Source organism: Argiope bruennichi, chromosome X1, assembly GCF_947563725.1.
Source record: "Argiope bruennichi chromosome X1, qqArgBrue1.1, whole genome shotgun sequence".
Taxonomy (NCBI): Eukaryota; Metazoa; Arthropoda; class Arachnida; order Araneae; family Araneidae; genus Argiope; species Argiope bruennichi.
Window position 1 is genome coordinate 87,776,250 of NC_079162.1, and position 27,906 is coordinate 87,804,155.

Below are 27,906 nucleotides of genomic sequence, written 5' to 3' on the forward strand. Positions count from 1 at the left end.
TTCATGATGTCTCGCATTTTTATTCTCAGCTTTGATGGAAATATTATTCCTGATTCGAACATAAGAGTCTTCAAGCATTTTGTAATTTTTTATAAATATTTTGATTTTTGACTGCTAAATTCATTATAGCTCAACTTAAATATATAATATACGATATTATCCATGGTTTAACCCTTAAATGCATGGCCTTTCATTTTTAATAAATAAAATTTGAAATCAACCTTGAAATGGGTGTAGATAATGTACAAATACAGACAAACCCACATAAGAATTTTTTTTTTTTTTTTGAATTTTGAAAAAAACATATTGATGTATTTTTACATCAACGCGTATTTCTACATGAATTCTTTAAATGTACTGCGTACAGTAATATAATATTTCAAACATAAATAAGAACTCTCATTACATTACAAAACATGAAAATGCATGAAATAATTATTTTTAGATTTAAACATAAAAGAATATGCATTTGCTACATGACCACTGTATGGCACCCTTACATAGAGAAATATTAAACCTCGATATGTTTGAAAAATAAAGGACAGTGACCAACACCGTCTTTTTGTACATCCCTAGACGGCAAAAGATAAGATGAACTTCTAGTTTTGGTAGGCCCATATTGAACCGATTTGGGATATTTATGTATTTTTACATTGTAAAAAATCTACATTTTTCTTGCATAAATTTATCAATTTATATAAAAATATAAATATTATTCGTTACTCTACCTTTTTACTAGTATGTTTTTATTACCTTTTAAATAGATAATCATAATTCGTATCACCCATCGAAATGAAATTGTATTCAGATAGTGCGCCAACAATGCAAATTACCATAGGAAAAAATAAACAAAGATTCCATTTGCGTTCGGAAACGATAAAATAGTTTGGTAAAACTAAAATTTAAAAAAAAACAAAAACACTATGCAAAGTTTTCTATATAAAGGGATATGAGGTTTTAAATATCTGATAAACATCTACACCGCAATGCATTTAAGGGTTAAATCATTTTCTATTATATGCCCAGGAATTAAATGCATAAATACTGCTTTTTTTCTTATTTAATTTCGAGCAAATGATAGTGTTGTTTTTTTCATTTCAAAAACTTCAAAACATATCAATAACTTTATTGTCATTGAGATTATACGAAAAATTGCTGGAATAAATTGTGCAATAATAGTAGCCGCCAACTGTTTTCCTAGCATCTATGTATTTAAAAGAAATGGCAAAAACCAAAGAATTATTCCCCAACCTTAAACTTTATACTAATTTCACCAATTTTCCTTTCATATTAAATTAATGTTACTAATGATCATATATGAACTTGATATCAAATAAATGGTGCCCTTCTCACAGTTACCCAACCTTCCCATTTCCCACAGAAATTTCAAAATGCATTACTTCACTGCTTGTTTTCTTCTTGGAAAATGCTTGATAGAGTTTGTCAGTCACGATTACTAAATAAAATAACTAATATGCCGATTTTGCCAAATTTTATTTAATATGAAAGCTCATAATCCTATCGAAGATAAATTTATAATGCAAAAAATAATTCACTAATGTGGTGCTGTCGTTATATTGACAGATGCCCAAGCTTGCTGTCTGACATTTTTGATCTGCCTATTTTTACCTGCACTTATCGCTACAACCATCTATCGAAAAGAAACAAAAGTAAAATTGTACACCTAACACTTTAATAAATTAATAACGAAGCTTTCTTTTTCCTCCTTTAAATGATAAGTATCTCAACGTTCCATAACACCCGAATCGTCATTATAAGTTTTATTTTCTTTAATTACAGCCAGTCATCCTGTTACCACAGAACTAAGCCATATAAATGGGATTATTGTGACTGTTTCGCTCATTCACTATGCGAATTTTTGCATCAGAAAACAACGGCTAACAAAACTTCAAAGAATCTTCAAACTGTTGGTAAAAAAGCTAAAAAACACTGGATAGGCGTAGTGTGGAAATTTCGAGAAACCAATTAATTAATTTAATTATTCCAATTAATCAATGCGACTTTCTAAACAAATCTGCCTTCATGAGCTGTTGCCGTCAGCTCCAATTTTGAGAAGCTGCGATAATAAATAGCAAAGTTAGAGGGGGTGTCCTATTAGTTTTATTGACGATTGTACAAATTTTGATACAGATATGTACATTAGATAGTGCTTTGTGTTTTGTTGTTATCATCTTCAGATGTATTCAGACAGGCTTCCTCTGAATGGATTTCGCCCAAAATTTGCTAGAAATCTACAAATTTGGTTCGAAAACCAAATTTCATCCATCACGCATTTTTGAGTTATCGTGTTTAAGATAGACAAATGGATGGATAGGTAGCTTATATTCGAACAGCCAGATAGACAGACTTCCTCTGTATGGATTCCGTTCAAAATTTGCTAAAATCTACAAATTCAGTTATTAATCCATATACCAAATTTCATCCTTCAAGCATTTTTCAGTTATCGTCTTTACAGATAGGCAAATTGCTTGTATTCGAACGGCCAGATAGACAAATTTCCTTTGTATGGATTCCGTTCAAAATTTGATAGAAATCTCCGAATGCGGTTTAAAAACCATATTTAAAATTCCATCCGTCAAGCTGAAATCGTTCTTGAGTTACCATTTCACAGACAGATAGACAGACGTAATTTCAAAACGTGTTTTTCGAACTCTGGATAATCATAAATATGGAAATTCGATAAATTTTCGATGTCGAAATTTTTTCATTTACAATAGAGAGAGGTATTTATCCTTAGGTCTAAAAATCCATCCGTCAAGCTGAAATCGTTCTTGAGTTACCATTTCACAGACAGATAGACAGACGTAATTTCAAAACGTGTTTTTCGAACTCTGGATAATCATAAATATGGAAATTCGATAAATTTTCGATGTCGAAATTTTTTCATTTACAATAGAGAGAGGTATTTATCCTTAGGTCTAAAAATCCATCCGTCAAGCTGAAATCGTTCTTGAGTTACCATTTCACAGACAGATAGACAGACGTAATTTCAAAACGTGTTTTTCGAACTCTGGATAATCATAAATATGGAAATTCGATAAATTTTCGATGTCGAAATTTTTTCATTTACAATAGAGAGAGGTATTTATCCTTAGGTCTAAAAATCCATCCGTCAAGCTGAAATCGTTCTTGAGTTACCATTTCACAGACAGATAGACAGACGTAATTTCAAAACGTGTTTTTCGAATTCTGGATAATCATAAATATGGAAATTCGATAAATTCTCGATGTCGAAATTTTTTCATTTACAATAGAGAGAGGTATTTATCCTTAGGTCTAAAAATCCATCCGTCAAGCTGAAATCGTTCTTGAGTTACCATTTCACAGACAGATAGACAGACGTAATTTCAAAACGTGTTTTTCGAACTCTGGATAATCATAAATATGGAAATTCGATAAATTCTCGATGTCGAAATTTTTTCATTTACAATAGAGAGAGGTATTTATCCTTAGGTCTAAAAATCCATCCGTCAAGCTGAAATCGTTCTTGAGTCACCATTTCACAGACAGATAGACAGACGTAATTTCAAAACGTGTTTTTCGAATTCTGGATAATCATAAATATGGAAATTCGATAAATTCTCGATGTCGAAATTTTTTCATTTACAATAGAGAGAGGTATTTATCCTTAGGTCTAAAAATCCATCCGTCAAGCTGAAATCGTTCTTGAGTTACCATTTCACAGACAGATAGACAGACGTAATTTCAAAACGTGTTTTTCGAACTCTGGATAATCATAAATATGGAAATTCGATAAATTTTCGATGTCGAAATTTTTTCATTTACAATAGAGAGAGGTATTTATCCTTAGGTCTAAAAATCCATCCGTCAAGCTGAAATCGTTCTTGAGTTACCATTTCACAGACAGATAGACAGACGTAATTTCAAAACGTGTTTTTCGAATTCTGGATATTCATAAATATGGAAATTCGATAAATTCTCGATGTCGAAATTTTTTCATTTACAATAGAGAGAGGTATTTATCCTTAGGTCTAAAAATCCATCCGTCAAGCTGAAATCGTTCTTGAGTTACCATTTCACAGACAGATAGACAGACGTAATTTCAAAACGTGTTTTTCGAACTCTGGATAATCATAAATATGGAAATTCGATAAATTTTCGATGTCGAAATTTTTTCATTTACAATAGAGAGAGGTATTTATCCTTAGGTCTAAAAATCCATCCGTCAAGCTGAAATCGTTCTTGAGTTACCATTTCACAGACAGATAGACAGACGTAATTTCAAAACGTGTTTTTCGAATTCTGGATAATCATAAATATGGAAATTCGATAAATTCTCGATGTCGAAATTTTTTCATTTACAATAGAGAGAGGTATTTATCCTTAGGTCTAAAAATCCATCCGTCAAGCTGAAATCGTTCTTGAGTTACCATTTCACAGACAGATAGACAGACGTAATTTCAAAACGTGTTTTTCGAACTCTGGATAATCATAAATATGGAAATTCGATAAATTCTCGATGTCGAAATTTTTTCATTTACAATAGAGAGAGGTATTTATCCTTAGGTCTAAAAATCCATCCGTCAAGCTGAAATCGTTCTTGAGTCACCATTTCACAGACAGATAGACAGACGTAATTTCAAAACGTGTTTTTCGAATTCTGGATAATCATAAATATGGAAATTCGATAAATTTTCGATGTCGAAATTTTTTCATTTACAATAGAGAGAGGTATTTATCCTTAGGTCTAAAAATCCATCCGTCAAGCTGAAATCGTTCTTGAGTTACCATTTCACAGACAGATAGACAGACGTAATTTCAAAACGTGTTTTTCGAATTCTGGATAATCATAAATATGGAAATTCGATAAATTCTCGATGTCGAAATTTTTTCATTTACAATAGAGAGAGGTATTTATCCTTAGGTCTAAAAATCCATCCGTCAAGCTGAAATCGTTCTTGAGTTACCATTTCACAGACAGATAGACAGACGTAATTTCAAAACGTGTTTTTCGAACTCTGGATAATCATAAATATGGAAATTCGATAAATTCTCGATGTCGAAATTTTTTCATTTACAATAGAGAGAGGTATTTATCCTTAGGTCTAAAAATCCATCCGTCAAGCTGAAATCGTTCTTGAGTCACCATTTCACAGACAGATAGACAGACGTAATTTCAAAACGTGTTTTTCGAACTCTGGATAATCATAAATATGGAAATTCGATAAATTTTCGATGTCGAAATTTTTTCATTTACAATAGAGAGAGGTATTTATCCTTAGGTCTAAAAATCCATCCGTCAAGCTGAAATCGTTCTTGAGTTACCATTTCACAGACAGATAGACAGACGTAATTTCAAAACGTGTTTTTCGAACTCTGGATAATCATAAATATGGAAATTCGATAAATTCTCGATGTCGAAATTTTTTCATTTACAATAGAGAGAGGTATTTATCCTTAGGTCTAAAAATCCATCCGTCAAGCTGAAATCGTTCTTGAGTTACCATTTCACAGACAGATAGACAGACGTAATTTCAAAACGTGTTTTTCGAACTCTGGATAATCATAAATATGGAAATTCGATAAATTCTCGATGTCGAAATTTTTTCATTTACAATAGAGAGAGGTATTTATCCTTAGGTCTAAAAATCCATCCGTCAAGCTGAAATCGTTCTTGAGTCACCATTTCACAGACAGATAGACAGACGTAATTTCAAAACGTGTTTTTCGAACTCTGGATAATCATAAATATGGAAATTCGATAAATTTTCGATGTCGAAATTTTTTCATTTACAATAGAGAGAGGTATTTATCCTTAGGTCTAAAAATCCATCCGTCAAGCTGAAATCGTTCTTGAGTTACCATTTCACAGACAGATAGACAGACGTAATTTCAAAACGTGTTTTTCGAACTCTGGATAATCATAAATATGGAAATTCGATAAATTCTCGATGTCGAAATTTTTTCATTTACAATAGAGAGAGGTATTTATCCTTAGGTCTAAAAATCCATCCGTCAAGCTGAAATCGTTCTTGAGTTACCATTTCACAGACAGATAGACAGACGTAATTTCAAAACGTGTTTTTCGAACTCTGGATAATCATAAATATGGAAATTCGATAAATTCTCGATGTCGAAATTTTTTCATTTACAATAGAGAGAGGTATTTATCCTTAGGTCTAAAAATCCATCCGTCAAGCTGAAATCGTTCTTGAGTTACCATTTCACAGACAGATAGACAGACGTAATTTCAAAACGTGTTTTTCGAACTCTGGATAATCATAAATATGGAAATTCGATAAATTCTCGATGTCGAAATTTTTTCATTTACAATAGAGAGAGGTATTTATCCTTAGGTCTAAAAATCCATCCGTCAAGCTGAAATCGTTCTTGAGTCACCATTTCACAGACAGATAGACAGACGTAATTTCAAAACGTGTTTTTCGAACTCTGGATAATCATTAATATGGAAATTCGATAAATTTTCGATGTCGAAATTTTTTCATTTACAATAGAGAGAGGTATTTATCCTTAGGTCTAAAAATCCATCCGTCAAGCTGAAATCGTTCTTGAGTTACCATTTCACAGACAGATAGACAGACGTAATTTCAAAACGTGTTTTTCGAATTCTGGATAATCATAAATATGGAAATTCGATAAATTCTCGATGTCGAAATTTTTTCATTTACAATAGAGAGAGGTATTTATCCTTAGGTCTAAAAATCCATCCGTCAAGCTGAAATCGTTCTTGAGTTACCATTTCACAGACAGATAGACAGACGTAATTTCAAAACGTGTTTTTCGAACTCTGGATAATCATAAATATGGAAATTCGATAAATTCTCGATGTCGAAATTTTTTCATTTACAATAGAGAGAGGTATTTATCCTTAGGTCTAAAAATCCATCCGTCAAGCTGAAATCGTTCTTGAGTCACCATTTCACAGACAGATAGACAGACGTAATTTCAAAACGTGTTTTTCGAATTCTGGATAATCATAAATATGGAAATTCGATAAATTTTCGATGTCGAAATTTTTTCATTTACAATAGAGAGAGGTATTTATCCTTAGGTCTAAAAATCCATCCGTCAAGCTGAAATCGTTCTTGAGTTACCATTTCACAGACAGATAGACAGACGTAATTTCAAAACGTGTTTTTCGAACTCTGGATAATCATAAATATGGAAATTCGATAAATTCTCGATGTCGAATTTTTGTGTTACAATAGAGAGAGCTATTTATACATTTCGTTTTGAAGGACGTAAAAAGGAGTTTCCATCTGGCTTACCGGAAGTACTTTCCTTTCCAATAATGAATCCGTATTTCAAAATAAACAAGATATCATTTAGTAGTAATTCCGCGACGATTAACTCTTTGCACTCGAAAAAGTAATTGGGAATGGGTGCTTGCTCAGATGTCGTCCTCGTCATCTGACTGAGATTCAAAAGCCTGAGGTTTGCCCCAAAATATCTTATTTGTTACTTCAGAATAGAAGGTTAATGTAGTTAAACAAAACTTTAATAATAAAGTATGGTTACAGCTGTTTGACATTACAAAACTCATCGTTTTCTTAATTACATGACGCAGAAACAACTTTAGTGGGAAGTGCTATTTGAAAGTGCTAGTTAAGTGAAGTAAAAAGGAATTTCTACCAGGCATACCGTAATTACTTTCCATTCCACCAATTTGCTACGTATTTCAAAATAAACAAGATATCATTTAGTAGTAATTTTGCATCTATTAACCCTTTGCCCTATTGGGATTGGATGCCAGCTCACATGTCACCCTCATCATCTGACTGAGAACGGAGCGCTAATGTTGCTAAAATAAATTTTAATAATAAAGTATCTTTTCAGCTATTTTACATTATCGAATTAATCGTTTTCTTAATTACATAGAGGCAATAAATTTGACTTTGATTCAATATAAGTTTAAGGGCAAGTTTTGAAAGCTTAATGATCTGTTAGTTTGTCATATAACAGTTCAAAAATAAATATTATATTAAAACCATATCTCACCTTAAACTGAATAAAAAGTAGAGAATGTAAAAATAAAATTTCTAACCAAATGTTACAAAAGTCAATTTAAAAAAATGCTAACATTTTTTTTTTTTTTTTGGTAACGGTGCAAAAGAATTGCTTACATTTTTTTAAAATTAAATTTGACTAATTGAAATTAGCGCTGTCATTATCAACATTTAACCACTTTGCTTCTTCATATCATCATCTTTTGACTGTTCTGCCTTTGATTTTAATTTTTCAATAAATGTCGAATATATCACTAAAAAAATCCATATAATATTTTGGAAACGCAATCCCCAAATTAATTAATATCAGGATGAGTAGAATATTAATTGGTAAACAAAATACGAAACAGCAAGAATTAAAAATTAATTGAAAATGGAATCTCAATGCCCAAGAGATATAAATATTCCCTTCTGCTTTAAATAGCGTGCGAAATACACTTCTGTGACAGTGTAGGCTTGATATCTGACGCACATTTTACGCGTCATGTCATTTTTATTTTAAAAGTGCGTAGGAAGGCCTCAGTGGAGAGACTACGTCGACAGATATATATATATATATATATATATATATATGCTCAAACTTTTCTGTTTGCACGCAAAACTTGTGTGGAATTTCGCCTATGGAGATTAAATATACTTTCATATGTAAATACAAATGTCCAGAAGCAACGTTAAAACTCATGTAGGTTGTCATGTGGGTTAAGCAATTTTTACTTAAAACATCAACGTTAAAATTCATTTTTGAATTCAAAGCAAGAATTTTTTTAACTTTATAAGCGTGTTAATAAAGTGAACAATATCTGATAAAACCCTTGGGGTTATCATATCATGTAGAATTGTTGAGAAAACTAAAAATTGTTAATTTGACATTATGCTTGACTTCATAAAATTGGTTCATTTATCTAATTTTACAATCACGAAAACATTTATAATTTGTTTTCTATTTCTATATTTTTATTATTAAAATCTATTTCATTCCTAAAACTATTATTTAAGGCAAAGCACTGAATAAAGACAATGAAAAATTCAGTACCTTCAATGGAACACAAAATTTAAAAGACTTTCTTCTGATATTTGTTGTTATATCATACTTCGAATGTGTTTCAAAGTGTAATAACGAAATTAAATTACAAATGCTATTCATTAATTGTAATTACAAAGTGAAAAATGAATGAGCAGGAAGTTCCACATTCATAAAATAATACTGGTTTTACGTTGCTACGAAACTTATGTTTACATACTTTAATTTCTCTGAGCATGTTTCTTGTATATGAAGCTGGAAATTTTTAAATAATTTTTCGCCTATCTCCTTGATGTGTTAAGAGTTTTGGAATTCTGTACACTTATGTATTCTTAATCACAATATACTATTTAAATATTTTTAGAATTGAATTATTAGTTAATCAATTGATTTAACTTCATTTTGAGTCCGAACGAGTGGCGCCATCTAGTACTGAATTAGAAAAAAAACTAGTTTCAAGATTCTATCATCTTTTTATTATATACAAATTGGAAACTAAAAATTAATTATTTCAAAATAATGAAAATTCTTTTTTATTAAATTTTTCTAAACTATTTTTGAAGTGCAAATTAATTATATCAAATTCAAATGAACATTTTTTATCATTAACTGAAATCCTTTTCTTTTTGTTCCATTTTATAAAAATATTTTTCTCTTACATTTTGTAATTTATTATATCTTATAATACTATCCAAGATACAATTTCTAAGATAAATATAATTTAATCAAGAAAATACCCAAAACATTTGAGAATTAGAAGTAAAAATATCATTCAGAATTGAAAACAAGAGAAGAGAGATGGAAGGAAAATCTTCTCTCTATGCAAAAACTTTATAATTTTTAACATATTTATTAGCCAGTAAGAATTATGGTAAATATAATTTTTTTTAAAAAACCAAAAAAATTCTTCATTCTCTCTCTGATAGAAACATGATAAAATGTAAAACACAAGAAAAAAGTACGATTTTGATATAAATTCAACAAATGAAAGGACAGAATTATTGTCTTGGCCTCTTAAATCATCTTTACATCCATTCAACCGATGTGTCCAGCTATAAGCCACAGAAATTAGCTATAAACCAATTAAATATAAAGCCTTTATAACTATTTTCCTCTACAGTCCAATGAAACTTTTAAAACATTCATCTTACTCTGCTTAACATCCAGATTCCTGAATAATCATGTCGCTATGATGACAATTCTAGTATTATGGTCAGTTACAAAGTGACCAGGCACTAATCCCACCTATAGGAGGTACGTCCCCTCATCAGACATAAGGTTAACATAACTTTTTTAAAAATTCATCTGACTCTGCTTAACATCCAGATTCCTTAATGATCATGTCTCGCTACGATGACAATTCTAGTATTATGGTCAGTTACAAAGTGACCAGGCACTAATCCCTCCTATAGGAGGTACGTCCCCTCATCGGACATAAGGTTAACATAACTATAAAACCATTACTGTATCCCAAAGGGCAGCTAGAACCGGCTTACTGGGTCCTCTTCTCATCCACAATCTCGTAGTACTCCTTCCAGGAGTAGTCTTCACAAACCTTTGCATCAAATTATAGCGCTTATGAATGATCTACTTTTAGATTCTGGCGCATGGACATGACGGTTAAGAGGTTAATGTAATAAGCAACCCAATATAATTTATAAAGAATTTTTTTAAAAAATATTTATTAATTGAAGTAAAAAAAAAACTACAAAGGAACGGATTGACGAACACAGTGAAAAAAAGGGGAATTTAAGATTCTTGCAGGATGATCTTACTAAGTTTTAGATACTTTTTTCTCGCTATAGACAAATAGATATGAAACAGTTAATTTCGAGTTTAGAAAATTCTGCTTTCTAAAGTCTAAGAAAAAATTATGGTTGAGAAGAGACGAGTTTAAAATCTAAAAAAGAGTTTTTCAAATTCAGAGGTGTGAGTCTAATCTAAAAAAAATAATTCTACACATGCTGGGGTGATTCGAATTAAACCGGATAAAGATTTAAAATACTTGTATTAAGAGTAAAAAAAAATTAAATAAGGTTGCCAACTCATGCATCACTTATTTCAATATAATTTAAAACTAAAAATGTGCCGTTATCTTTTACAGTATAAAATTAAAGAACATGAAATGCAATCTGCGTCCATTTAAGAAATGATTACCAGTTTAAAAAATATAACAGTACATCATTATATCGGATAACTCGAAGTCGAAGCTTCCTGCATAAATTAAATTAGGAATTCATAAAACCGCAACCTTATAGTTGCGAAACGCGGACAGCAAATAAGAAAAGACACAAATTATTTACGACAGTTCACTGAAATAGAATATTAAACGTAATTTTTAATTACTTACCCTGCTAAACGTGGAATTTTAAAGAAAAGGGCTAAAATGCGCATTTCGAAACACAATAGTCGCGTTAACATTTTTTTATTAAAAAAAGACATAAAAGCTCTTGATTTTTTGTGTCACGTGATATTAAAACTAAACTAACTAAACTTCTGGACATTACCTCTAATTATATTTCTTTTCAAGTTAAACGTTTCAGGAAGATTAAAAGTAATATTGTATGTCAACTCGCCAAATTGAAAAGTTGGAACAGCGAAAGCGAAAACAAAACAATTTTGAATTTATTCGTTGGAAGTTTGAGCTTACTGTCAGATGTACGAGAATTTTTGCGTGCACCTGCTTAAAAATAATCTCAACAATTTTTACCATCTGCTTCCAACGAAGTGGGTAGTTTCTCGGAAAGTAATTAAAAAGGTTTAGTTATATTATTTTTTTCAGAGATTTTTAGAAAGTTCATTTTTAGTAGTTTTATGATAGAAAAAATAAATAAAAGGAGTTAATACTTTGAATGTCCTTTTCTTATAGTCTAGTTTTAACCATTTTATTTCTTGTATAATTATCTAAAAATTTCATGCAATGTTTTAAAGTTAGTTTATTTTTTTCACTTCACCTATCTTTTCAATAAAAAAAACAACTTTCAATTAGTTCCATCTATAAATTAAAAAATCATCTGTGATTCCACATATTAATGCAAATAAAAAAAATCACACATAAAGCATTTCAAGCTAATCCGAAGAGTAGTAGCATGTTAATATTTTAGGTTTGATTCTTCATCTGACTTAATTGTGTCACAATCTGCCTTCTTGCGTAACAGTTTCTAGATCAAACATTTCATAAAACAATAAAATTGCTTTAACTTCCATTAGAATTGTTAAAAACTGTATTTAAAAGTAATTCTGTGAATGCATTAAAATTTGAGAAAATTTTAACATTAATTAATTAACTCTAAAAAAAAAAAAAAAAAAAGAAAGAAACAACTATCGAGAGTGATCTTCCGAAAACTTTCTCTTATATCTCTGACGAAAGTGTCATCCTCTTATTCTCTGCATTAAATTGTGAATTTTGGGTGAGGGCCCAAAAACTTTACTTGGCCTTGCCGAACAATAGTTATTCAATATCTATTCGAAATAAATCTGGCATTTTTACTGAATTTATTGAACCCCCGGGGGGCACCTCGAAATGAGAATGAGATGCCTCCGGCATGGTTGTTGGATATCGCCACCCTGGAGGGTACACAAATAGGTGGGAGATCTGGCTCCTCCCATCGATGACGGGACGTACTTCCTTTGGAGAGGGTTGTACCGTGACCGGTGATGGCCCTTAGGACTCAGCCACAGTTCCCGCCAGTGTTGCTGTTGTGGCGGTCCGATCATCCAGTAATTTTTCTGTGTGCCTTCGTGGCGGGTCGGAGGTCAGATGTATGACTTACTAAATTTATCGTGCGATATTTGGCGTTTTTTTTTTTTTGTCGATTAATCCCTGGCATCGATTAATACTTAAGTATCGGTTAATACTTGAGAAAATAGATGTATTATAGACCCCTTTTTTCCGATCGAACTGAAACCAAAATGTTTAATAGAACTACAAGCATAGTCGCAAGATCGCATACCAGATTTCATTCAGTTAAGTCATTAGGTTGCATCGCTTTAGCTTGCAAGAGAAAATACAGACAGAGAGACGGTCAAATACACAGAATCTACAATTTATATGCTAAACCTAGTATCAAATTCTATCTAGCTAGCAAATCTGGAGTTTGAATTTTGTTCGAAGATTTCAAGGCATTTTCTTTGTATATTTCATGCATGAGAATGTGAAAAAGATTTGCGATTGTTAAAAAGGGTGGGGGAGACTGATCAGTGTTAAAAAGAAGAACACAGAAGATTGATCAGAGCTAATTTTTAACATACTGTAGCGGTATGTGATGCGCGAGGATAGAACCTGTGGTTAGCAGTCCAGTAACATAACCATTATGCAAAAGCAATTGCCCGTGCAGAGTAGTTGTTAACTGGCGTATATGCTATTCACCACAGACTCTCTCTCCAGTGAGTCGGAGATGAGACGAACGATATGGCTGTTGAGTGGGGATGTATTGAGCTGCTGTCTAATTTGCCTGTACCCAGTTGAGTAGCGAGTGTCTGTGGATGAGTGGTTGCTGCGTGAAGTGAGTCTGACGACTTTGGTTTTGCTGCGTCAAGTGAGTGTGACGACTTTGGTTGCAGGTAGGTGGCGCCATAACAGTTGTTACGAAGGTTGAAGGTTCATCGTCCGAGGTCACCAATTTGGCGGTATGTGATGCGCGGGGATAGATACTGGGATCTTGTGGTTAGCAGTCCAGTAACATGATCAGGATACAAAAGCATATGCTCGTGTAGCGTAGTTGTTAACTGGCTTATATGCTATTCACCACAATACGTTTGGGTGTGAGTGTAGTAATGTTTCTAGGCTTGCATGCACTCTCTAGAAAGCGTTCGTATTAAAATCATAAAAAATAAATCATTTCATGCATCATATAAAAATCGTAACAGGTAGATGGCAACAATCTACAGGCCAGACTACAAGACCTGGTAAAATAAATCTGGTAACTAATCTAAAAACTAATCTTAATTTTAAAGATTTTCCTCAATAAGTACAGAGCATATTTGATTTTTTATGACCTTGATATTCAAAAAATCAGGTGTAACAATTCCATGCTTGATACCAGATACAAAAATGTAGAAACGTCTATATCGTTTGATACTGATATAGAATACATAATCAACGGAAATGGTCACCCCGAAATTTTCCCGCATATTTTTTCTGCTCTTTCGCTCCTTACCCTCACATAAAAATGCGGACTTTCGGCAAGACCATGAATGCCACGTGTGCTCTGATTTTTATTTTCACGCATGAGAGTTGCATATTTCGTAGAATAAAAATGAAAACCGGTACTTGTGTATTAATTGCATGCAATTATAGATCAATAGCTCTGAACTATCTTTGGCGTGAATCTTGCACCTTTATTAAATCTAGCTTGCTGTATTTGGCGATTTTTATGGCTATTAATTCTTGACATGCGATAAATATACAAGTAGTAAAAATTCAAGTGTGTATTTTGGAACCCTTTCTTCCGATAGTGTGAAACCAAAATTTAGCACAGTATTATAATTGCAATCTCAAGATTACACACCAAATTTTATTTATTTAAGCCATTGCATTTTTGACTTATCGCATATGTATGCATAAGAAAGTACAGACAGACGGACGGCTAAAATTTTGACGTATTTGGTTCAAAATTTGATACTTATCTTTATTGTAGATGTTAATTTTGCGAAAAAATGTTATCTATTTAGTTTTTTGCATTTTATAATTATCGTACTCCTTTGTACTTGAACAGGAAGACAGACAGACTTCCTCTGAATGGATTTCTTTCAAAAGTTGATAGAAATCTAGAAAATTTGGTGTAAAATCAAAACCCCAAGCTTCATTTCACTAGTTCAATGCGTTTGAGTTATCGTGTTGTCAGACAAGCGTAAATCTAAAAACCTATTTTTAGGATTTATGGTGATCTGAATAGTTGAGTATTGGCAAAAATTTCTATTCCAAATTTTTTTACTATTACAATACATTCTCTTTATATGCTTCGTATACATGAAAATAAAAGGGGGACAGTTACCTAAAAGGTTGATCCTCCCACTGTATTTGTAACATAGAAATGTGAACTATCCTTCAGCTGAATAATGACTCATAAAACTTTAAGATTCTTCTTTAAAGATATCGATTCATTGAGTTTTTCTAACTTTCGTGTGCGAATTTAATACTGAAAGCAATACCAAACATTTTTCTTCTCTGTACCAATACAATTTAGTGGGGTTTTTTTTTCACTTTTATTTAACTTGGCTTACTTCAAGTTTTAAAATTGGATTTTTTTAATCGATTTCCACTGATTTCCTAATGTGAAATAATTATGAAATTTTAAATGCTCACGTACTCTCGAAGGCAGCATAGTATTTTAAAATATGCAATGCATTATTATTCCTAAATATATTCATTTAATTCAATTTTGATTTCAGGCTCTACAAAGTAATTTCAATAAAGTGGTAACTAAGTTTAGTAATCTTAAAAATGAAAATTTCAATAACTTTATACACCATTTATTTATATTTAATAATAAAACAGTATATAACACTTAATATATTCGCTAATATGATTCACAACTGTGATTCACATTTTTTTTAATTAGGCGATTCTATATCTACTTTCTCTTAATTAAATTAGAGAAGGACTGTCTCATTGAATTAGATGTGTCCATCTAGATGAGTTGTTATTCTGTAAACAATATTTCGGATATGATTGTCACTAATTAACTAACGGAAGTTAGTAGGAAATCTCACGCACATTAGCAGAATGCTTAAGAGAAAAAAAAACTATTATTTGTAGTACACTTAAGATATAAATAAATTGTGACGTTAAAAATTCCGTTTCCATGCCTTGGAATCTTCTCTATCCATATTGTTGACGAATACTCAAATCAAAACTAATCACTTATATAAAAAAAAATCAAAATTACAGACCTCAGTTAATGAACCTTTGCTACAATCCAGTATTAAAAAATGCAGATAAAACATGAAGTTTCGATCCCATAACTAATCTAACTAATCTTTAATCTTAGTTTTATTTGCCCACTGATAAATCAGTCAATTTAAACATAAAAAGAAACCTATATGAATTTCTATATGCCAAAACAGAAGTTGGGATTTCACTTTCAGTAGTAAAGCAGACCAAAAAGGCGGACCTATTTTTAACTCCGCCCAGCGTTTCAAATGGCGGTGGAAGATTATAAATACTGATAATGGCGGGAGTCAAATTGCAACAACCAAGGCATTAAAATCATGGCACTCTAAAAATAAATCATTCAAATCACAATGCTTTTCTTTTTCAAAAACAAAAGTCAAAAAATAGTCCTCGAGTGTATCAACAGATAAGATATCAACTTAAGATATTTTCAATTACAATAACTGATAGATGGAAGATAATAAGGACTAAACTAATTAAAACAATTCGGAAATAATAACAATTTTAATTCAATTATTAGTTTTGATTTTCAGTAAACCGCAAAAAATTCGAATTATAGAAAATAATTTACCCCTTATTACTAGGATACTTCGTAATCTTATTAGACATCTTTGTATACTGTGCTATGCTCCTTCATTTCGATAATTAAGGAAAATACAGCTCTTGCGTTGTAATAAGTAGCAGATTAACCCTTTTCAGTAAAAATTCAACTAATAATTATGTGTTTTTCCTTTTCGAAACAATAAAACAAGCTCTTTTATTCAGTGAATAATCATGCATTTAATTACTTATTTACGTGCAGGGTATTGAATTATGTTTGTAGAAAATTCAAAGGACAAGTAAAAAATCGAATTGCTGTATTAATAAATAATACATGATTAAAAAATAAATAGAAAGTGATTTTGATAAGCCATTAACATTTTAATTAAAAGTATTAATTGTTATAAATAAAGTATTGTTGATTATATTTACGATTTTTAATCCTTAAAATAATTGCATTAAATCAGTAATTTTTATAAAGAAATAGTATTAAATGCAACAATTGCGAAATCAGATCCCAGAATAAACAATAGTTATTTCATCAAAGAACATTTTAAAAAGTGGACGTACTTTATTGATTCTTGTTAAATGTATCGTGAAAGTCCTCGGAAAGTTAAGGGTATTAAAAACTTGTTCATTTATTGTCTCTGAGGGCGCAATGTACGGATTTAAGCCACTAAAGGAAACAATTCAAGTACATAAAAAGTTATTTATAGTTTTAGCTCAGATTTCAAATTAAAAAAAACAAGCTTGAATTACAGATAGTAATTTAAAGAGATTAACTTTTATTAAGAAATTCAAGGGGCCTATGATAAAAAAAATGAATTGCCGACAAATTCGAATTAAAAATCCCCAAATTTGCTAAGCTTTATTCTATTTTTAAATTTTTTATTTTACGTTAGCTTAAAAATTACCTTAGATATCTGTTTTAATCATAAATAACTACTCCGACACGCTCAAATGCACACAGAAATATTGATTGATGAATTATGGTTGCGAACCAAGTGCGATCACCGACGACGATACAACCCCCCCCCCTTAGATATCTATTTAGCTTATCAAAACAGATATCTTAATATGATCTCTAATGTTTGGACATCAGAAAATCACTACGCAGAGCAGGTTATGTGTTGCTCAGAAACAAAGTTGCCGTCACTGTGCAATACTTCAGGCCAGTAGTAAGGAAAAACGGGGTAAAACTGTGTGTCACAGACACTGTTCTGTGTTAATTGCGCCTCACGCGTATCATTGTATATATCCTGTATTGCCAATCATCATTGTCATCAATCATGTTGACAACCAAAATGGATAATAATGACCATTCATCATTAATAGTTATTATAATAACCATCAATAATGAAAGATGAATGAATCTGTTCATTCATTTTCCCAATGAATAGATACCACAAAATGCTACGCAGAGGAAACCATGTATCGAACCGAAAAGAGTTGCCTTCACTATGCAACAATTTGCAATATCCTCAGTCAGTAGTAAGGAAAACCAGGGTAAAACCGTGGGTCACAGAAACTACCTTGCTTGCATTCGTCAATTTCTGCCGATTTTAAGACTGAAATTCGTAAAAACTGAACCTTACATACACGTATTCCCGTTTGATTAAGCTTTATTTAAATTTTGCTTATGATTAAATTCAATTTGAACTGTACGCATATTTTAACATAACAGGTTTCTGCAGGGTGTTGTTCGAAAACTGGTAGCTGACAATGACAATCTGTAGCATTTTCATTCAATTGTTATGAAAAACGAGGTAAAATTATAGGTCACAGAAACTGATCTGTCTTCACCGAGTCCGTTTCCGTATCAATGTGTTGAAAGCCTAAAAGAATGAATTTCTTAAAGATGTACTCTTATCCCTGTTTCAGTTAACATTATCTGATTTTTTCTTAAGATAAAATTCGTATTACCGAGCAGTTTTATAATCTCCAAACCACATGTTTTATCCTCTAAAAGATATTTAAAAACTTACCACTTTGCATACAATTTTACGTATGCTTGGTACTCTACGCCAGGACAATAAACATGTTTGTTTCTATTTTTATCGATAAATTATTAAAACTGAACTCTTATCCCTGTTTCAGTTAACATTATCTGATTTTTTCTTAAGATAAAATTCGTATTACCGAGCAGTTTTATAATCTCCAAACCACATGTTTTATCCTCTAAAAGATATTTAAAAACTTACCACTTTGCATACAATTTTACGTATGCTTGGTACTCTACGCCAGGACAATAAACATGTTTGTTTCTATTTTTATCGATAAATTATTAAAACTGAACTCTTATCCCTGTTTCAGTTAACATTATCTGATTTTTTCTTAAGATAAAATTCGTATTACCGAGCAGTTTTATAATCTCCAAACCACATGTTTTATCCTCTAAAAGATATTTAAAAACTTACCACTTTGCATACAATTTTACGTATGCTTGGTACTCTACGCCAGGACAATAAACATGTTTGTTTCTATTTTTATCGATAAATTATTAAAACTGAACTCTTATCCCTGTTTCAGTTAACATTATCTGATTTTTTCTTAAGATAAAATTCGTATTACCGAGCAGTTTTATAATCTCCAAACCACATGTTTTATCCTCTAAAAGATATTTAAAAACTTACCACTTTGCATACAATTTTACGTATGCTTGGTACTCTACGCCAGGACAATAAACATGTTTGTTTCTATTTTTATCGATAAATTATTAAAACTGAACTCTTATCCCTGTTTCAGTTAACATTATCTGATTTTTTCTTAAGATAAAATTCGTATTACCGAGCAGTTTTATAATCTCCAAACCACATGTTTTATCCTCTAAAAGATATTTAAAAACTTACCACTTTGCATACAATTTTACGTATGCTTGGTACTCTACGCCAGGACAATAAACATGTTTGTTTCTATTTTTATCGATAAATTATTAAAACTGAACTCTTATCCCTGTTTCATTTAGCCTTATCTGAATTTTTCTTCTTATTAAATTCATATTGCGGTACAGTTTTATAATCTGTGACATAAACTGTTCTGCGTTAATTGCGCCGCCTGTGTATCAATGCATTGCCAACCATAATGATCTTCCCAAAACAAACACAAAATGCGTCGCAGAGCAAGCACAGTATCAGAGTTGCCTTCACTATGCAACAATCTGCAATATCACTACTTATGAAAGCCTAGGGTCACAGAAACTGTGCTATTTTCACTGAATCGTCTGTATATCAATGTGCTTGTTCAAGCTCACTTGCAACGCCAGCCCCTCCTGGGGTGGCGAAAGAGGACACCCCCTCAGTTCAGACTGAGTTCTTGTGCGAACTGAACCAAGAGATAGGTACTCCTCTACTAAGCAGGAGACGAAATTCTCTGATCTATTATTGTTCATGTTCACCTCCTATTAAGTCAGGGTATGATTTAATGTTACAATATTTTATTGCTTCAATAATTTAATTAGAATACCGTTGTTGAGTTTCAATATAAACTGTTTAAAAAACTGCAGTCCTCTATTTTTTTATTGGGCTACAGACACGCTGAAGGCCTGGAGGAATGAAATTCTAAAGACTGATTCCTGTTTCATCCCCCCCCGGGGGCACCTTGAAATGAGGATAAAATGCTTCCGGCATGGTGGTTGGAGTGTACATAAATAGGTGGGGGTCTGGCTCTTCCCGTCGATGACGGGACGTACTTCCTTCGGGAAGGGTTGTACCATGGCCGGTGAGGGCCCTTAGGACTCAACCACAGTTCTCGCAATGTTGCTGTTGTCATTCAGTATTATTCGGTGCGCCTTCGGGAGGGTCAGAAAGTCAGTGAGGTGACTTATTCTGATTTCATTTAGCCTCATCTGAATTTTTCTTATAATTAAATTCATATCGCCGTGCAGTTTCATAATCTCCAAGACGCATATTTTATCGTCTCATATCTCTAACTTATCAAAAACTGATCACTTTGCGTATAATTCGCTCGGTATTCTTCGTCAGGACAATAAACATGTTTTTTTCCTGGTTTTATTTTTATCAATAAAGTCCTAGAATACCGTTGTTGAGTTTCAATATAAACTGTTTAAAAAACTGCAGTCCTCTATTTTTTTTATTGGGCTACAGACACGCTGTAGGCCTGGAGGAATGAAATTCTAAAGACTGATTCCTGTTTCATTCCCCCCCGGGGGCACCTTGAAATGAGGATAAAATGCTTCCGGCATGGTGGTTGGATCCACCATGCCACTCTGGAGTGTACATAAATAGGTGGGGGTCTGGCTCTTCCCGTCGATGACGGGACGTACTTCCTTCGGGAAGGGTTGTACCATGGCCGGTGAGGGCCCTTAGGACTCAACCACAGTTCTCGCAATGTTGCTGTTGTCATTCAGTATTATTCGGTGCGCCTTCGGGAGGGTCAGAAAGTCAGTGAGGTGACTTATTCTGATTTCATTTAGCCTCATCTGAATTTTTCTTATAATTAAATTCATATCGCCGTGCAGTTTCATAATCTCCAAGACGCATATTTTATCGTCTCATATCTCTAACTTATCAAAAACTGATCACTTTGCGTATAATTCGCTCGGTATTCTTCGTCAGGACAATAAACATGTTTTTTTCCTGGTTTTATTTTTATCAATAAAGTCCTATTTTTGTTCTCAAAACATCGGATTGGAAGATTATTGGTCGGATCAAAGATCTTCTTTCTCATCGCTCAGTTTGATCTCTTATTTCCAGGAAAAATAATAGAAAGTCTCTCGCACTTCTGCCGTCCCATCACCATCGCTTCAATTAAACCATCTATCCATCCATTCGAGCCAGTCGCTTGGAAAGGCCCGCTCTCAACCACCGGCTTGGCTGCCGAAGTCAGTAGTCCATGACAGCAGCCAGGACTTCGGCAGGATCAAAAGAAGAGGGAGGTCCAGTAAATTTCGCAGGGGGGTGTGGGAGGGAAAGAAGAGGAATCGAGACTTTTCCAATTATGAAAAAGGAATTTCAGGGAAATCTCTTTCGGGACCACACACGGGAATGCCGATACCAGAGACGGGTGGCCCAAGGCACTGGGAGATGGGATAAAACAAGAGGATAGAGTTCTTTGCGATATAAAAAAAACCATCGTCTTTTGAGACTGTTATTTCTTCCTTCTTACTGCACGAAGTGGGTTTATAGGTATCAAACTTCAAAGATAAAACAACGACAAAGGAGAAGGAAACTGATTTGGAGGGAAGGTTTTTCTTTCTTCGTTAGTGGTCTATATTTATGTAGGCGTCACCAGTGAATTTTTTTTTTAATATTTATTCTGTAGGTATCTTAGTGTACTAATTTAAGACGAACGCAACTTCTAGATAATACTTAGAAGTGAAAAGTATAGGGCAATGTGTATTATAAGTCAAGAAATGTATAAAGTTTCGTTTGATTTAAATTATTTGAAGGAAAGAAATATGTATTGGAAGAAATATGTTTGGAGCAAAATTATTGATAAATACAAAAAAACATGATTTGTATTTCACAATTATCGATTCGATTTCAATCATATAGGATCAACTCATTATTTTTGTACTCCCTAAGAAATTACGATTCAAGTTGTAGAATGTACATTATTTTCCTGCTAGGAAAGTTTTGACTGGATTAACCCTTTCTAGGGCCGTGGGAAGTATGCTTCCCGCCAAATTTATCAATCTTTGTATGAAATTATGTAAATTGGCATAAGTTCTGACAAATTTTTTTAGAAATATAGAAACTTAGATGCTTCAGTTTTTTATCTCACACAAAATGATGTGTCTTGGTTTGTTACTTAATTATTAATTAACCAAATTAATTAATTAATCAAATTAAATTTATCTAATAAGCTCAATGAATCCCTTTTCTTATTCTAATTTCAAGCCTAAAAATATTTTAACATAATATGACTAGAAAAAAATGGCCCTTTAAAGGGATAATAACATTTCGGCTATAAAGAAGATAGCATATACAAGGTATTCCAAAGCGTATTTTGTAATTAAACTCTGCTTATATGAATAAAAGGATAATCCTTCTCAAGGGGACAGTGGACTTTGAAATAAGCAAAAATGGAAGAAAACAAGATATTTTATTTTTATTATTCCATTACCAAATTTACGTTTCTATTCATCTAAAATAGTGCCATAAAAAGTATTGTTCAATGAGATAAATATTTGAAGAGCCTAGAGAAAAAAAAAGTACATTTAATGACTTTTCTAAAAATTAAATTGTAAATAGATTTAATATCTCTGAAATGTTCTATGTGTCTTAATTTTTGAAGAAATTAAATAGAATTGATTATAAGGATTTCGGTTAAACATTAAAAGAAAATGAGGTATGTATTTTATATTTCGAGGGTTTTTTTTCATAGTTAAAAGAAAATTTTAACTCCGAAAAAAATAAAATTCTTATAAAAAATTAGTAAGAGGGCATAAAAATATTTCTAAAAAATTAGCATTTAATTTTAATTATAAAATCATAGATAGTTTTTTTTCCAAATAAATTCATTCGGCGTAATAAAGAAAAAGTAATAGAAAAATTAAAAATTAAGTCTCCTGGAACATTTTGAAAATTTAAATACATCATTTATTTTTTTAAATAAGATATTTCGTTCTAAAAAAAGTTTTTAAAAAGAAATTTGATTTATTTATATTTTAATATACATGCATAAAAAATTTCATAACTCTAAGGGAATAATTCCCAAAAATTCCTAATCGAGTCGACTGTACCTATGTTTAAATCAAGACCATTTCATTTTAACTTTTTTCTTCCTGCTTTGTTTTGGCTATGCTATGAAAAATAATGCATGATTTCCAGCGCAAGAATTTTCCGATTCAATAAATTAGACGAAATATCGAATTGTGTCTTCATTTTTCGCATGAAATGCAAGCATCGGTTCTTTCTTTTTTTGCTTTGAATTTCTGTCCAATACAGTTCTGTGTTTTTACTGTGTATTTAACTCTTTATGTCCCAAATTAGGCACCAGCAACTTTTTAATTTTATTTTTGTACTATCAGACAAGTTTGGGTGTTGTATAAATCAAGTAAAGAGAAGAAAAAAACCCTTTAAACCTTTTAAATAATTTAAATACTTCAAAAAAAAATTATGCAGTCTTCGGTTATCATCAACTTATTGTTGTCGAAAATAAGTTTATTGTGAGTATTGCTGTGAAAAATAGTCATATTACCATTTACCAGATACATCGCTCACATTTGTGATTCACACCTTCTATCTAATAATATGACTCCTTATCTGCTATATTTTAAAATGATAAAAAAAGAGTCATCTAATTAAGTAGCAGTTCCGAATCATAGGCGTAAATCATAGTAGCGAACATGTTAGGTATCGTCAAGATATCATTTAAAAATGATCGATTATTAATTTTTTAATGCAGCCTTCAGCTGTCATCCACTGGTTGTTGTCGAAAATACATTAATCGTGTTCTTGTGAGTATTGATATGGAAAATAGTCATATTACCATTTACCAGATACACCGCTCACATTTGTGATTCACACCTCCCATCTAATAATATGACTCCTTATCTGCTATATTTTAAAATGATAAAAAAAGAGTCATCTAATTAAGTAGCAGTTCCGAATCATAGGCGTGAATCATAATAGCGAACATGTTAGGTATCGTCAAGATATCATTTAAAAATAATCGATTATTAATTTTTTTAATGCAGCCTTCAGCTGTCATCCACTGGTTGTTGTCGAAAATACATTAATCGTGTTCTTGTGAGTATTGATATGGAAAATAGTCATATTACCATTTACCAGATACACCGCTCATATTTGTGATTCACACCTCCCATCTAATAAGATGACTCCTTATCTGCTATATTTTAAAATGATAAAAAAAGAGTCATCTAATTAAGTAGCAGTTCCGAATCATAGGCGTGAATCATAATAGCGAACATGTTAGGTATCGTCAAGATATCATTTAAAAATAATCGATTATTAATTTTTTTAATGCAGCCTTCAGCTGTCATCCACTGGTTGTTGTCGAAAATACATTAATCGTGTTCTTGTGAGTATTGATATGGAAAATAGTCATATTACCATTTACCAGATACACCGCTCATATTTGTGATTCACACCTCCCATCTAATAAGATGACTCCTTATCTGCTATATTTTAAAATGATAAAAAAAGAGTCATCTAATTAAGTAGCAGTTCCGAATCATAGGCGGGAATCATAGTAGCGAACATGTTAGGTATCGTATAACGCCATTGACATTTGCAGTACTTGCATGCTCTTATTCCTCCAAGATTCAAGATTTTTTTTATTTCCCCCTCACATCTTTATTTTGTCCTATGTCGTGTATTTTTTAACAGTGGTTTTTAACTACATTACTGTTTGAATTTTTGATACCACTGCGGCAACTTTTTTATTTTTAATTATTTTTACGTTCAAATTACTTTAAATTGAAAAGAATAAGTTCTCCTTTCATAAAATAAAAATAAATTGAAGTTGTGTATTTTAATTATTGCAATTTTCTGCTCAACTGAAATTAAATAGCACAAAAGAAAATTTTGATAAAAATAGGGAAATGGCTGCATTATCAGCACTGGCTATATTATATTTTTAAAATGTATTCTCTAAAAAGTTAAATGTGGAAGTGAAATAAAATCCAAGAATGAACAAATTCGATAAACCAATAATGTATATTCTGATAAAGTCAAAAGTGAGATCAAAAACTCTTTTAAAAGAATCAAAATTTAAAATTAAAATGTAGAAATGTGACCAATCCCTATCTGATATGGAGGAAAAGTTAAAAATGAAATCAGAAATCTTCTTAAAATAGTCAAAAATCAAAACAAAAATTATTTAAAAAGAATCAAAAGTGAATTCAATAATTCTTTTTAAAGAATCGAAAAAGAAATCTATAGTGAAGAAACTCGACCCATTCTTAGCGGATATACAGATAAAGTCAAAATAGATATCTTAAGTCTCTTTAAAAAAAACAAAAGTGAAATCAAAAATTCTTAAAAAAAGATCAAAAGTGTAGTCACAAATTCTAATAAAAGAATCAAAAGTAAAATAAAAAAATCTTTTAAAATAAAGAAAAGTGAAATCAAAACTTCTTTTAAAAGAATCAAAAATGAATTCTAAAGTGAAGAAACTGGGCCATTCTATAGCGGATATGCCTGAAAAACCCAAAATGAAAATTCTTTTGAAAGAATCAAAAGTTATTTTAAAAGAATCAAATGTGAAATCAATTATTGTTTTAAAAGAACAGGAAGAAAGATCTAAAATGAAGAAACTAGACCCATTCATAGCGGATATGAGGGTAATCATAAATTTCTTTAAAAGAAACAACAATGAAATCAAAAATTCTTTTATCTGATCAAAAATGAAATCACAGATTCTTTTAAAATAGTCAAAATAAAATCAAAAACTCTCTTAAAGGAATCAAAAATTTTTTTTAAAGAATAAAAGTAAAATTAAAAACTCTTTTAAAAGAATCAAAAATGAAATCAAAAATTCTCTTTAAATAACCGAAAGAAAAATTAAAACTTCTTATAAAAGAATCCAAAGTGAAATCGAAAGTTCTCTTAAAATAATCAAAAATGGAATCAAAAAATTTTTTTTTTAAAGAATCAAAAATGAAATCAAAAATTTTTGTAAAAGAATCCAAAATGAAATTAAAAATTCTTGTAAAAGAATCAAAAATGAAATCAAAAATTCTTGTAAAAGAATCAAAAATGAAATCAAAAATTCTTTCTAAACAGTCAAAAGTAAAATTTAAAAAATCCTTTTAAAACTTAAACAGAACTTATAAAATCTCCTGATTTCATTTTCTCCCAATTTTACCTCAACCACCACCATTTTTATTTGAAAAATACGGTTTTCAGATAATTTATAATAAATATTTCCCGATTACTTCAATTTTTCATCAATATGCGCAATAATTTTCAATCAAAATCCATCAAAATCATCCATCTAAAGTGGCTGAATCCCATACAGACTGTAGAACATCATGACTTGTCATCACTGAGATCCCTCTTTGATGCAGGTATTAGGTAACCATGGGTCGTCTGCTACAGCGTTCCTTATATGTCAGTCTAAGTCTTAACAGTGTAGAGTAATTAAATCAGAGCTAAAGCACATACGTGAACCTCCGTAATCTAACGGATATTATAATCCGCCGTGAACTGTCTTCACGTGACATAGGTACTAGGCTTCAGATCATTCCCTCGTTACACACAAGCAAGTAATGCTTTGCTATAAAAGATACTTAATTTGTTTTTAATCAAAAGTAATTACCATCAAATATGTTTGAAGCACTACAAATGTACTGATGCATCAAAAAGCTTTTAATAATCAAACCAATTGATTAAAGTCATTAAACTATTAAATCATTAACCTCAAAGACATTGGGTTTTTTAAGTTGTTTTTAACGTATTGCTGCTCTTTTTTTTTCCCTTTTGAAACTACATTATGCATAATTGATGCTTTTCTCTTTAACCCGTTAACTGCCGAGGATAACTTGCTAGATTCGTTCCCCAGTGCCACGTATATAGTTGCGAGACGTATATATACGCCAGGGGCAATTAACACATTAACTTAGGGAGACGTATATATACGCCCGTGGCAGGCAAGGGGTTAATTATTTACATGCGAGATTTATCAGCATCTAATTTTTTAAATGACAGAATATTACAATCGAATTCGTACCAGATATGAATAACGACATATAATCACAGAAATGAACAATTAAAAAAATTCAAGAAAATATTTCTCAAAAGAATACAATTTTAAACAGCGGTCGTGGTCTCTCCTAAACTTTATATCAAACTTCCTAATAAAAGCGCTATCCCACTTTCCGTCAGCTCGAAAATTCTGAACTGTCAGCAAGGCCGCGAATGCCCAGATTTTTATTTCCACTGTCCCACACAAGAGTACTTTATACTTCTTAGTAACAGGGAAAAATCCGGGATGCGTTTTTGACGCATTTTTTCAACCGATTGAAACTAGAACTTAATAATACAAAACTACAATTTTAATACCAAGATTATTTCAGAAAATTCATTTATCTATGTCATTGCATTTTTGAATTATCAAGTTTACATGATTTACATGGTTTTAAATTTACAGATAGAAAAACAGTCAATCTTTTACCAAATTTGGTTCAAACATTGATACGTATATAGTCTAAACCCCCGGGGGGGGGACCTCGTAATGAGGACGAGAAGCTTCTAGCATGGTGGTTGGTTCTCACTACCCTGGAGGGTTCACGAAAAGATGGAAGTCTGGCTCCTCCCATTGATGACAGGGCGTACTTCCTTGGGGAAGGGTTGTATCGTAAGCGGTGATAGCCCTTAGGACTCAACCACAGTTCCTGCCAATGTTGCTGTTGTGGCGGTCCAGTCATTCAGTATTATTTATGCATGTGCCTTCGGGCGGGTCGGAGAATCATTGATATTACTATTGTATATAGTCTTTAGATGCTAAAGCTATGA